The following is a 15,600-nucleotide window of genomic DNA, read 5'->3' as shown; positions in this document are numbered from 1 at the left end:
AGTGTTCCGAGGCCATGTCTGTACATGCTAGGCTCGGCAAGTTTAACCCGAGTATTCCGCATGTGCAAAACTGTCTTGCACTCGTTGTATGTGAATGTAGAGCTTATCACACCAGATCATCATGTGGTGTCTCGGCACGACGAACTGTCGCAATGGTGCATACTCAGGGAGAACACTTATACCTTGAAATTTTAGTGATGGGTCATCTTATAATGCTACCACCATACTAAGCAAAATAAGATGCATAAAAGATAAACATCACATGCAATCAAAATATGTGACATGATATGTCCATCATCATCTTGTGCCTTTGATCTCCATCTCCAAAGCACCTTCATGATTTCCATTGTCACCGGCTTGACACCTTGATCTCCATCATAGCATCGTTGTAGTGTTGCCAACTATTGCTTCTACAACTATTGCTAATGCATAGTGATATGGTGTTTGCATTTCATACAATAAAGCGACGACCATAAAGCTCCTGCCAGTTGCCGATAACTTTTAGAAAACATGATCATCTCATACAATAAAGTATATAACATTATGTCTTGACCATACCACATCACGACATGCCCTGCAAAAACAAGTTAGACGTCCTCTACTTTGTCGTTGCAAGTTTTACGTGGCTGCTCCGGGCTTCTAGTAAGAACCGTTCACATCTACCCATCAAAACCACAACGGTGATTTATCAGGTTTGCTGTTTTAACCTGCAACAAGGACCGGCTGCAGTCAAATTTGATTCAACTAAAGTTGGAGAAACAGACACCTACCATCTACCTTTATGCAAAACTACTTGCATGTCTGTCAGTGGAACCGGTCTCATGAATGTGGTCATGTAAGGTTGGTCCGGGCCGCTTCATCCAACAATACCACTGAATCAAAATAAGACATTGGTGGTAAGCAGTATGTTGATCACCGCCCACAACTCTTTGTGTTCTACTAGTACATATCATCTATGCATAGACCTAGCATGCAATTTACAAAAAATTCCTACGCTCACGCAAGATCTATCTAGGAGATGCATAGCAATGAGATTGGGAGAGTGTGTCCATGTACCCTCATAGACCGAAAGCAGAAGCATTTGACAATGCGGTTGATGTAGTCGAACTTCTTCTCGTTCCGACCGATCAAGCACCGAACGTACGACACCTCCAAGTTCTGCACACGTTCTGCTCGATGATGTCCCTCGAACTCTTGATCCAACAAAGTGTCGAGGGAGAGTTCCGTCAGCATGACGGCGTGGTGATGGTGATGGTGAAGTGATCCGCGCAGGGCTTCGCATAAGCACTACGTGAATATGACCGGAGGTGTAAACTATGGAGGGGAGCGCCGCACACGGCTAACAGATATTGTTGTATGTTCTAGCGGTGCCCCCCACATATATATAGGTGGGAGAGGGAGAGGGGCAGCAAGGGGCACCCCAAGTAGGAGTAATCCTACTTGGGCGCCTCCTACAAGTCGGCCTCCCCCTTCCAGAAGTGTTGGAGGGGCAAGGAAAGAGAGGGGGGAGGGGAAGGAAAGGGGCAGGCTGAATCCTCCCCTTTCCTTCTCCCTTCCCTCCTTTCCTTTCCCCCTTATTTCGGGCTATAGGGGGCGCACCAGCCCCTTAGGGGCTGGTATGTTCCTCTCTTGGCCCATTAGGCCCATATAGTTTGCCGGGGGTTGCCCGAAACCCCTTCCGGTGACCCGATACGTTCCTGGTACCCCTGGAACACTTCTGGTGTCTGAATACTATCGTCCTATATATGAATCTTTACCTCTAGACCATTTCGATACTCCTCGTCATGTCCGTGATCTCATCTGGGACTCCGAAAAACATTCGGTCGCCAAATCACATAACTTATATATAATACAAAATTGTCATCGAATGTTAAGCATGCGGACCCTACGGGTTCAAGAACTATGTACAAATGACCGAGACACCTCTCCGGTGAATAACCAACAGTGGAACCTGGATGCTCATATTGGTTCCTAAATATTCTATGAAGATCTTTATCGGTCAAACGGTAACGACAACATAAGTTATTCCCTTTATCATCGGTATGTTACTTGCCCGAGATTCGATCATCGGTATCTTCATACCTAGTTCAATCTCGTTACCGCCAAGTCTCTTTACTCATTCCGTAATACATCATCCCTCAACTAACTCATTAGTCACATTGCTGGCAAGGCTTATTATGGTGTGCATTACCGAGAGGGCCCAGAGATACCTCTCCGATACTCGGAGTGACAAATCCTAATCTCGATCTATGTCAACCCAACAAACACCTTTGGAGATACCTGTAGAGCATCTTTATAATCACCCAGTTACGTTGTGATGTTTGATAGCACACAAGGTATTCCTCCGGTATCCAGGAGTTGCATAATCTCATAGTCGAAGGAATATGTATTTGACATGAAGAAAGCAATAGCAATAAAACTGAACGATCAACATGCCAATCTAACGGACGGGTCTTGTCCATCACATCATTCTCCTAACGATGTGATCTTGTTAATCAAACGAAAACACATGTCTATGGTTAGAAAACTTAACCATCTTTGATTAATGAGCTAGTCTAGTAGAGGCTTACTAGGGACATTGTGTTTTGTCTATATATCCACACATGTATTAATTTTCTGGTTAATACAATTCTAGCATGAATAATAAACATTTATCATGATATAAGGAAATATAAAGTAACAACTTTATTATTGCCTCTTGGGCATATTTCCTTCAGTATTCACTATATGTTAATACTTGGCTCTGGTTCTCTATTAAAAGGAGGCCTTAATATCCCTTAATTTCCTTATGGACTCTGCTGCCACGGGAGGATAGGACAAAAGATGTCATGCAAGATCTTTCCATAAGCACGTATGACTATTTACGGAATACATGCCTACATTATATTTATGAACTGGAGCTAGTTTTGTATCGCCCTAGGTTATGATTGTTATATGATGAATATCATCCAATGAATCTACCGATCCAATGCCTACGAACTTTCTACATATTGTTCTTGCTAAGTTCCTACTGCTGCTGTTACTGTTACACTTGCTAGAAAATCATTGCTATCATTGTTACCATTGCTGCTACGGTTACCACTACTATCAAAACTATCATATTAGTGTGCTACTGATTACCTTGTTGTAGACAATTAATCTCTAGGTGTGGTTGAATTGACAACTCAGCTGCTAATTGAAGTAAATATGCCCTATAGGCTATATAAAGTTGTTATTTTATATTTCCTTATTCATGATAAAGGTTTATTATTCATGCTAGAATTGTATTGATCGGAAACCTAAATACACGTGTGAATACATAGACAAACATTGTGTCCCTAGTGAGCCTCTACTTGACTAGCTCGTTGATCAAAGATGGTTAAGGTTTCCTAACCATGGACATGAGTTGTTATTTGATAACGGGATCACATCATTAGTAGAATAATGTGATGGACATGACCCATCCATTAGCTTAGCATATTGATCGTTCATTTTTATCACTACAACTTTCTTCATGTCATATACATATTCCTTTGACTATGATATTATGCAACTCCCTGATACCGGAGGAATACCTTGTGTGCTATCAAACGTCACAACGTAATAGGGTGATTATAAAGATGCTCTACAGGTATCTCCAAAGTTGTTTGTTGGGTTGGCATAGATCGAGATTAGGATTTGTCACTCCAAGTATCGGAGGGGTATATCTGGGCCCTCTCGGTAATACATATCATAAGAAGCCTTGCAAGCAAAGTGACTAATGAGTTAGTTGCGGGATGATGTATTACAGAACGAGTAAAGAGACTTGCCGGTAACGAGATTGAACTAGGTATGAAGATACCGACAATCGAATCTCGGGCAAGTAACATACCGATGACAAAGGGAATAACTTATGTTGTCATTACAGTTTGACCGATAAAGATCTTCATAGAATATGTAGGAACTAATATGAGCATCCAGGTTCTGTTATTGGTTATTGACCGGAGAGGTGTCTCAGTCATGTCTACATAGTTCTCGAACCTGTAGGGTCCGCACGCTTAACGTTCGATGATGATTTTGTATTATATGAGTTATATGATTTGGGGACCAAATGTTGTTCAAAGTCCCGGATGAGATCACGGACATGCTGAGGAGTCTAGAAATGGTCGAGAGGTAAGTTTTGATATATAGGACGATAGTATTCGGACACCGGAAGTGTTCCGGGGGTACCGGGTACATATCGGGTCACCGGAAGGAGTTCTGGGCACCCCCCTGCAACTATATGGGCCAATGGGCTAAGAGGGGAAACGTAGCAGCCAGCAAGGGGTGTTGCACCCCCATATGAGCCGCACCAGAGGAGAAAGGAAAAGGGGAAGAGAGAAGGAAGGGGAGGGATTCGGCCTCCCCCTTCCTTCCCTCCTCCCTCCCCTTTCCTTTCCCCTCTGGTGAAAAAGGAAAGGGGGGCCAAATTGGGGAGGAACCCCAAGTAGCATTCGACCAACTTGGGGTGCCCCCTTGTCTGCTCCCTCTCCCTCCCACCTATATATATGAGGGGGAGGCGCCTAGAACACACAACAACATCTGTTAGCCGTGTGTGGCGCCTCTCTCCACAGATTGCACCCTCGGTTATATCCTTGTAGTGCTTAGGCGAAGCCTTGCACGGATCACTTCACCATCACCGTCACCATGCCATCGTGTTGACGGAACTCATCTACTTCCTTGACACTTTGCTGGATCACGAGTTCGAGGGACGTCATCGAGCTGAACGTGTGCAGAACTCGAAGGTGCCGTACGTTCCGTGCTTGATCGGTCGGAACGAGAAGAAGTTCGACTACATCAACCGCGTTGTCAAATGCTTCCGCTTTCGGTCTACGAGGGTACGTATACACACTCTCCCCCTCTAACTGCTATGCATCTCCTAGATAGATCTTGCGTGAGCGTAGGATTTTTTTTTGAAATTGCATGCTACGTTTCCCAACAGTGGCATCCGAGCCAGGTCTATGCATAGATGATATGACGAGTAGAACACAAAGAGTTGTTGGCGGTGATCATCATACTGCTTACCACCGATGTCTTATTTTGATTCAGCGGTATTGTTGGATGAAGCGGCCCGGACCAACCTTAGATGACCACGTTCATGAGACCAGTTCCACCGACAGACATGCAACTAGTTTTGCATAAAGGTGGCTAGCGGGTGTCTGTTTCTCCCACTTTAGTTGAATCGAATTTGACTGCGGGCGGTCCTTGTTGATGGTTAAAACAGCAAACTTGATAAATCACCGTTGTGGTTTTGATGCGTAGGTAAGAATGGTTCTTGCTATAAGCCCATAGCAGCCACGTAAAACTTGCAACAACAAAATAGAGGACGTATAACTTTTTTTGTAGGGCATGTTGTGATGTGATATGGTCAATACATGATGTGATATGTGTTATTGCATGAGATGATCATGTTTTGTAAAAGTTATCGGCAACTGGCAGGAGCCTTATGGTTGTCGCTTTATTGTATGAAATGCAAACGCCATGTAATTTCTTTACCTTATCAGTATGCATTAGCGATAGTTGTAGAAGCAATAGTTGGTGAGACGACCACAATGCAACGATGGAGATCAAGGTGTCGAGCCGGTGACAATGGAGATCATGACGATGCTTTGGAGATGGAGATCAAAAGCACAAGATGATGATGGCCATATCATGTCACATATTTTGATTGCATGTGATGTTCATCTTTTATGCATCTTATTTTGCTTAGTACGGCGGTAGCATTATAAGATGATCCCTTCACTAAATTTCAAGGTATAAGTGTTCTTCCTGAGTATGCACCGTTGTGACAGTTCGTCGTGTTGAGACACCACGTGATGATCGGGTGTGATAGACTCTATGTTCAAATACAACGGGTGCAAGACAGTTTTGCACATGCGGAATACTCGGGTTAAACTTGACGAGCCTGGCATGTACATACAAGGCCTCAGAACACTCGAGACCGAAAGGTCGAACGTGAATCATATAGTAGATATGATCAACATAGAGATGTTCACCATTGATGACTACTCCATCTCACGTGATGATCGGACATGGTTTAGTTGATTTGGATCACGTATCATTTAGATGACTTGAGGGATGTCTATCTAAGTGGGAGTTCTTAAGTCATTTGATTAATTGAACTTAATTTATCATGAACTTAGTACTGATAGTATTTTGCATATCTATGTTGTAAATCAATAGCTTGTGTTGTAGCTCCCCTATGTTTTTTATATATTCCTAGAGAAAACTAAGTTGAAAGATGATAGTAGCAATGATGCGGACTGGGTCCGTGATCTGAGGATTATCCTCATTACTACACAGAAGAATTATGTCCTTGATGCACCACTAGGTGACAGACCTATTGCAAGAGCAGATGTAGACGTTATGAACGTTTGACAAGCTCGATATGATGACTACTTGATAGTTTAGTGCACCATGCTTTACGGCTTAGAATTGGGGCTTCAAAGATGTTTTGAATGCCACAGAACATATGAGTGTTCCAAGAGCTGAAATCGGTATTTTAGACTCATATCCGTGTTGAGAGGTATAAGACCTCTGACAAGTACTTTGCCTACAAGATGGAGGAGAATAGCTCAACCAGTGAGCATGTGCTCAGAATGTCTGGGTACTACAATCACTTGAATCAAGTGGGAGTTAATCTTCCAGATAAGATAGTGATTGATAGAGTTCTCTAGTCACTATCACCAAGCTACTAGAACTTTTTGATGAACTATAATATGCAAGGGATAACGAAAATGATTCCCGAGCTCTTCGTGATGCTGAAATCGGTGAAGGTAGAAATCAAGAAAGAGCATCAAGCGTTGATGATTAACAAGACCACTAGTTTCAAGAAAAAGGGCAAAGTAAAAGAAAGGGAACTTCAAGAAGAATGACAAGCAAGTTGCCACTCCCGTGAAGAAGCCCAAAGTTAGACCTAAGCCTGAAACTGAGTGCCTCTACTGCAAAGGGAATGGTCACTGGAAGAGGAACTACCCCAAATACTTGGCAGATAAGAAGGATGAAAAAGTGAACAAAGGTATATTTGATATACATGTTATTGATGTGTACTTTACTAGTGTTCATAGGAACCCCAGGGTATTTGATACCGGTTCAGCTGCTAAGATTAGTAACTCAAAACAGGAGTTGCAAAATGAACAGAGACTAGTTGAGGGCGAGGTGGCGATGTATGTTAGAAGTTATTCCAAGGTTGATAAGATCACCATCGCACACTCCCTATACCTTCAGGATTAGTGTTGGACCTAAATAAATGTTATTTGGTGTTTGCATTGAGCATGAATATGATTGGATCATGTTTATTGCAATAAGGTTGTTCATTTAAGTAAGAGAATAATTGTTGTTCTGTTTACATGAATAAAACCTTCTATGGTCATACACCCAATGTAAACAGTTTATTGAATCTTGATCGTAGTGATACACATATTCATAATATTGATGCCAGAAGATGCAAAATTGACAATGATAGTGCAACATATTTGTGGCACTGCCGTTTAGGTCATATTTGTGTAAAGCGCATGAAGAAACTCCATACGGATGGATTTTTGGAATCACTTGATTATGAATCATTTGATACTTGCAAACCATGCCTCATGGGCAATATGACTAAAACTCTGTTCTCCGGAACAACAGAGCAAGCCAATGACTTATGGGAAATAATACATACCGATGTATGTGGTCCAATGAGTGTTGAGGCACACGGCGGGTATCGTTATTTTTTGACCTTCACAGATGATTTGAGAAGATATGGGTATATCTACTTAATGAAACACAAGTCTGAAACATTTGAAAAGTTCAAGGAATGTCAGAGTGAAGTGGAGAATCATCATAACAAGAAAATAAAGTTTCTACGATCTGATCACGGAGGTGAATATTTGAGTTACGAGTTTGGCCTTCATTTAAAACAATGTGGAATAGTTTCACAACTCACGCCACCTGGAACACCACAGCGTAATGGTGTGTCCGAACATCGTAAACGTACTTTATTAGATATGGTGCATCTATGATGTCTGTTACTGATTTACCACTATCGTTTTGGGGTTGTGCATTAGAGACAGCTGCATTCACGTTAAATAGGGCACCTCTAAATCCATTGAGAGGACACCTTACGAACTGTGGTTTGGCAAGAAACCGAAACTGTTGTTTCTTAAAGTTTGGGGTTGCGACACTTATGTCAAAAGGCTTCAGCCTGATAAGCTCGAACCCAAATCAGAGAAGTGCATCTTCATAGGATACCCTAAGGAAACAATTGGGTACACCTTCTACCACAGATCCGAAGGCAAGATCTTTGTTGCCGAGAATGGAACCTTTCTAGAGAAGGAGTTTCTCTCAAAAGAAGTGAGTAGGAGGAAAGTAGAACTTGATGAGGTAATTGTACCTTATCTCGAATTGGAAAGTAGCACATCAGTGAAATCTGTTCCCGTGATACCTACACCAACTACAGAGAAAGCTAATGATGATGATCATGAAACATCAGATCAAGTTACTACTGGACCTCCTAGGTCGAACAGAGCATGTTCCGCACCATAGTGGTACGGTAATCCTTTCCTGGAAGTCATGTTATTAGACCATGGCAAACCTATGAACTATGAAGAAGCTATGATGAGCCCAGATTCTGATGATGGCTTGAGGCCATGAAATCTGAGATAGGATCCATGTATGAGAACAAAGTGTGGACTTTGGTGGACTTTCCCAATGATCGGCAAGCCATTGAGAATAAATGGATCTTCAAGAGGAAGACGGACACTGATGGTAGTGTTACTATCCACAAAGCTCGACTTGTCGCAAAAGGTTTTTGACAAGTTCAAGGTGTTGACTAGGATGAGATTTTCTCACTCGTTGCGATGCTTAAGTCTGTCCGAATCATGTTAGCAATTGCCGCATTTTATGAAATCTAGCAAATGGATGTCAAAACTGCATTCCTTAATGGATTTCTTAAAGAAGAGTTGTATATGATGCAACCAAAAGGTTTTGTCGATCCTAAAGGTGCTAACAAAGTGAGTAAACTCCAGCGATCCATCTATGGACTGGTGCAAGCATCTCGGAATTGGAATATACGCTTTGATAAGGTGATCAAAGCATATGATTTTATACAGACTTATGGTGAAGCATGTATTTACAAGAAAGTGAGTGGAAGTACTACAACCTTTCTGATAAGTATATGTGAATGACATATTGTTGATCGGAAATGATGTAGAATTTTCAGAGGAGTGTTTGGAAGGAGTTTATCAAAGAAAGACCTCAGTGAAGCTGCTTACATATTGGGCATCAAGATCTATAGAGATAGATTAAGATGCTTGATAAGACTTTCGATAAGTACATACCTTGATAAGATTTTGAAGGAGTTCAAAATGGATCAGTCAAAGAAGGAGTTCTTGCCTGAGTTGTAAGGTTTGAAGTTGAGGAAGACTCAAAACCTGACCATGATAGAAGATAGAGAGAGAATGAAAGTCATGCCCTATGCCTCAGCCATAGGTTCTATAAAGTATGCCATGATGTATACAAGACCTATTGTGTACCTTGCCATGAGTTTGGCAAGGGGGTACAATAGTGATCCAGGAGTAGATCGCTGGACAGCAGTCAAAATTATCCTTAGGTACCTAAAGAGAAGTAAGGAAGTGTTTCTCAGATATGGAGGTGACAAAGAGTTTGTCGTAAAGGGTTACGTTGATGCAAGCTTTGACACTGATCCGGATGACTCTGAGTCTCAAACTAGATACATATTGAAAGTGGGAGCAATTAGCTAGAGTAGCTCCATGCAGCGCATTATAAACATAGAAATTTGCAAAATACATACGAATCTGAATGTGGCAGACCCATTGACTAGACCTCTCTCATGAGCAAAATATGATCACACCTTAGTATTCTTTGGGTGTTAATCACATAGCGATGTGAACTAGATTATTTACTCTAGTAAACTCTTTAGGTATTGGTCATATGGCGATGTGAACTATGGGTGTTAATCACATCAAGATGTGACCTAGATTATTGACTCTAGTGCAAGTGGGAGACTGAAAGAAATATGCCCTAGAGGCAACAATTAAGTTGTTATTTTATATTTGCTTATTCATTATAAAGGTTTATTATTCATGCTAGAATTGTATTGATCGGAAACCTAAACACATGTGTGAATAAATAGACAAACAAAAGGACGATTGACAACAGAAAGAGAGTCTATCCCAACTGTAACTAGAAGGTCGCATATGGCACTCCCACCTCCCACCATGGCGCTGACCACCTCACCGGCGATCTCCACCCTCCTCCACTAATCTGTGGATCCTCTCCGGCGATCTTCTCCGGTGTCCTCTCTGGATCAAGGCAATACACATCTTCTATGGGTTCCTCTAGTGGATCTACCCTTGGTTTGGATTTCTCCAAGGGTAGGGTTTTCTCTTATGAGGTTTTCAAATTGACTGGTCACACGATTCATCCAATGGGGTGAAGGAGGTCATTCACATTGATTGTCTCTTTTAGTCACCATGCTTTCCGTTTTTCGGAAGATTCTGTGGCGGCGACATTGGAAGCTGTAATTGGTGGTTCTGCAATTGATCTTCGTGTGGGTCATGTCAAGGATAAGGTTTATTCTTTTCAAGTCTCATGCAAGCAAGTTGGTTTTCTTATTATGGATCTTCTTCATTTGCTTGTGATCTGTTCAAATGTTACTTTAATCTGTGGGGCAATGGGGGCCTAATTGGGTTAGAGAGCTCAAGATTTGGCGGAAAGAATGTGATGCCGAATGGATTCTGGTTAGTCCAACTAAGCATCAATCATCTCTAGCTCTATTGGACATGCATAAACCTCCTATTAGATCTTCTATCAAGTCGGCAGGCTCTACTAAGAAGAAACTTTCTTTTGCCATGTTTGAACAATACTTAGCTTGCAAAGGATATAGATATCCTGCAACACAAAATTGTATTGATACGATCATTCATGGGGGTTATGAAGTTTCTGCTCATGAGCGTGTTGTCATTTGGTAGTCTCCTCCATTGGATTTGCATTGGATGGTGGCTCGACCACCTATCGTGTTTGGTGCAGTAGTTCCATTGCCGGAGTTGGGCCGGTCGGCGACCCCAGTGCCGAAGTGTGATCCGGAATCTGTGGAACAAATGCCCATGCATGAAGGAGATCTCTCTGCACGGATCACGGAGGAGGGATTGATTCCTATTCAAAATGATCGATCAGTTTCTGGCCCATTGCTTTCAGAGATTCCACTGGGCGACGACCCATTGCTACAGAATAGCCCAATTTCTGATGGGTCCTCTAGCTCTTCTAGCCCGAGCCCAATGCCCTTTGCTCTGGATATTCCTACCTCTCAAGAGGCTGCTCGACAATTTGAAGCAATGGTCGATGACATGGTGGACCGCATTGTTACTTGTACTGTTTGTTCTTAGAGGGGCCACCAGTCATCTGCCTGTGGAATGCGAGCGGTCTTCTCGGCTTGCTCACACCCGGGTCACTCTAGGAAGGATTGCAATGATTTCATGTGCTCTAATTTATTGGTTTGGAAGCCAATTTCTTTGCAACAAAATATGAGTATATCGGAATCCTCTGCCTTTCATAGGAAGGGAGCCTGAGTTATTGGGATAGACTGTCCAGTCACATCATTGCCGCCCCCATTGCTGCACACTCCCCCTCCTTCTTCCAAACAAAACCCCAGGCCAGCATCTCCATCTTCATCCATGGCGAACTACGAGCTTGATCCTCAGCCCTTTGTGCTAGCCGGCCACCACATCATTGATGGTGGCGACTGTCGTCTCCCTCGCATCTTCTTCACGCCTGCAGCACGTCTGCCCCGCCACCATGAGGATTTCAGGGTGGCTGAGGTGATGCCTGCTCTGGAGGGGCCGCTCAGGCCAGTTCGCGAGGAGATTGTGCAGTTTCTGCAAGACAGAGGTATTATGGTTCGTTCTGCTCAGCCGTGGTTTCATGGGGTTGGTCTGTTTCAAGTTAGAGATCCAACTGTCAAATATACTCTAGTTCAGCATGCTCCTTTCCCGCTTGGCAATGATCGATTTGTTATATTCATGAAGCATGATGAGGGGGGAAATTTCAAGGGGACTCATGGTTTCCACAAGGGCTGGTTAATGTTCACTGGAATTCCTCTAGATTATCGCACTCCTGAGTTTATCTCGCAAGCGGTAGGAACTTTTGGGAAATTTATCTCCTGGGAGAGTGAAGATCCCTACCTTGTGAGAACATTGGTTGAGGCTAGTTTTATGGATACACCTCCTATTCCACATGATGTGGTTTTTGGTGATTATGCTGAATGGGGTGGAGCTCAGGTTTCCTGGACTGCAACGTGTTTTGTTTTAGGTGCAGACTTTGCCGATCAAATGCCAAATGATGAGAACCCAATGCCCTTGGATGGTAATCCTCATCCTTTGCCTGGCAATCTTGTACCTGAAAACTTGCCATTTGTGCTGCCTCCTTATCCAATGCTGGGATGGAATGATGCCCCAGTTGTTGCTCCTCCGCCGCCTGAGAACAATGCAGACGCTGGATGGGGCCATCCTCTTTGGGGAGACAATGAGGAGGAGATTGAACAGCCTCTGATCCGCAACCTGCAGCGCTAGAGCAAGACCAGGTCTCCATTGTCATTGATCAACCAGAAGGCTCAGTATCTGTGGGGAAGCAAATGCAAGTTTATAATGTGTAGTAATAGGTGGAACAACAATGCAGGCTCAACAATTACAGTTTGAGCAGCAACTTGCATTTTTGGAGAATCCTCTAGCAATTGTGCCTTACCAGCCCCCAGTTATTCAGCATCATCAGATCATCATTGCTATGGCTCGTATTGTGGCTGGGCCACCTCTTCCTCCTTTGATGATCTGGAAGAGGTCCTTTCAAAATTTGATGTTTGATTTCACTATCAAGGAGGTGCCGAGGTCGATCTTCTTCAAATCCTTGGGCATAGTTACATATTCAAAGCGCACTTGGTCTATTGCGTTTGATGAATCCAAGAAGATGTCTCTGTTGGTGGCCAGTTTGCCCAGCTCTACTCCTCTAAGGAAATCTATGATGATTAAGCGCCCAGTGGCCAGAGCCTTGTTTGAGGAATTGTCTGATGCTCCTGCTCCTGTCTCTGAGGATGTTTTTCCTGCTGATTCTGGTGAGATATCTCAGTCCTCACCAATGGTTTTTGCTTCAGAGAAACAAGCCAAGGAAAATAAACATAGGGGGAGGAAGAAGATACCTGCACCCCTTGTGGACACGTCTCTGAGGCAATGCACCAGAAGCGCGGCAAAGGTTGACGGTTTTAAACCTATGGTTTTCGAGCAGCTCTCTCTTCAGCCCACAAAGAAGCTACCTCGCTCCAAGCCCATGGAAGTCAAGGCCCAGCCCACCTCTGAAGATGCTCACAGCCAGGACAAGCAAGCTGATGTCCCTCCTCATACTCCACTCAAGGTCTTGCAGGCGATAGGAACCGAGCTGGAGATCGAGCCCTCCCTCCTCTCTAAGGACAAGCTTATGGCTGATCCCAAGGGGGACTCCTCTTCCTCCACGGCTTAAATGTTTATGTTAGCTACTTTATTTAGGTGTAGCGAGCCTGTTAAATCTGCTTCTTTTATTGTCATGCTGGAACTTGTTGCAAATGATGCAGACTATTTTTTTGGCGTTTGTTATGATCTGGGATGTATGTCATTGTATGTCATGCTACTTTTGGTTACAATCTTGTTTAGTTATCCATGAATCGAGTGTCCATGCATAGCTGGAAAATTCTCTGTTGGAATGTCAGCGGTTTGAATTCTGACACACGGCAACACTCTATCAGAGAAAAAGTGATTGAAAGTCAGTGTGCTGTTGTATGTGTTTGCAAGAAACTAAGCTTCCTCTTTGCACTCGTGTGTTAATTAAAAGCATTTGCCCTTCTGGTTTTGATCAGTTTATTGAATCTCCCTCGAGAGGAGCTTCTGGGGGTATTTTAATAGTGTGGCGTTCAGATGTTTTTCATGGTACCTTGGTGGAAGTGAAACCTTTTGGGATTGTGATTAGTTTCACCTTAGTGCATAATATTGAGCAATGGTTTATGGTGAATGTTTATGGGCCTTGTCAAGGTGAAATGTGGGATAATTTTTTCAACTGGTTATATAATTTGGAGGTTGAGCCTGAACAAAAATGGATTTTGATGGGAGATTTCAACTTTATTAGATCCCTTGATAATAGAAATCTTCCTAGAGGAGATGTGAATGACATCTTCATTTTTAATGAGATCATAGGCCACTTGGGTCTGTTGGAACTTCCATTAAAAGGAAGAAGATTTACCTGGTCAAACATGCAGGACATACCCTCCTAGAACAACTTGACTGGGTTTTTACTTCTGCTAGTTGGATCAGCTTACATCCTATGACACAAGTTACTCCTCTTGCAAAAACTGCCTTAGATCATGTACCCTACCTAATTTCTATTAGCACTTCTATACCAAAAGCTATCATTTTCAAGTTTGAATTTTTTTGAATGGAAAGCGGTAGGAGAAGCACCCCACAGTTAGTTTTTTAAAATAGTAAGAACCCAAATTTGCGCCCGTGCGGACTTGAACCTGGGTGGCTGGGTTGTACATCCACTCCACTACCCAAGTGAGCTGGGCTCACTTCCTCTTCAAGTTTGAAAATTATTGGGTACATCAACCTGGTTTCATGGACTGTGTGCAAGAGGTTTGGGCTAGGAGCTCTCACAAGTCTCATATATCAACAATCATTATGGATAAATTGAAAGCTTTGCGGTTTGCTCTAAAGAAATGGTAGAAAGGGTTGTCCCACATCAAAAGGTTGATTGAGAAGTGCAATTGGGTGATCCTTTGGTTGGATAATTTAGAGGATCTGAGGCCTTTATCCAAGCCAGAGGCCAGAACCTAGTATAGGGAAGGGGGAATGGTGTGACATGTGTGTCAAAGAGAGACAAAGGCATGTGTAGTAGTGGGATAGCATGGGTGCTTGCGGGGAGCAGACTATTTGGAAGAGACATCGAGTGTGTGTGGGAGAGGGGTGTGAGAGTGAGGGAGAGAGAGAGAGAGAGCTAGCGAGGGAGAGAGAGGGAGAGAGAGGAAGAGAGGGGAGGAGAAAGGGGTCGTGTGTGTGCAGAAGTGGCGTATAGATAGGGAGACAATGTTGATGTTGTTCGAAAGTGGCCTATGTATGGAGAAGCAAGGGAAGCGAGTCATCGTGTGTGTGATAGGGACTTCATGAGAGATCTAAATAGATGGTGTAGAGAACAACATGCGAGATTTAGAACGATGATACATTAGGGAGCTACGGAAAGAGTCACAACATATATGTATACAGGGAAGGAGCTGGGGCGGGTCCGCATGTGGGAGAGATAGAAAGAGGAGAGTGGTGCACAAGGAGACAAAGTGTGCTTGTTTGCAGTGGGGGTGGTGTGTGAGGTGAGTGTGCGAGAACCACATAACTAGGGAGATAGACATTTTGGGGCGACGTTTTGTGTGTCTGGGAAAGATACACTCTATATAGTGCTTGTGCTTGGGAAAGAGAGATGCCGGGAGACCTAGAGAGTGGGGGAAGAGATGTGTGCATGCCCGAGAGACAAAGTGATAGAGACCTATATTGGGGTACGGACTTTAGAAGAGAGGGGGTGTTAATGTGCTTGTGTGTT

Source organism: Triticum dicoccoides, chromosome 5B (genome assembly GCF_002162155.2).
Source record: "Triticum dicoccoides isolate Atlit2015 ecotype Zavitan chromosome 5B, WEW_v2.0, whole genome shotgun sequence".
NCBI lineage: Eukaryota > Viridiplantae > Streptophyta > Magnoliopsida > Poales > Poaceae > Triticum > Triticum dicoccoides.
Note: the sequence above shows the minus strand (reverse complement) of the source record.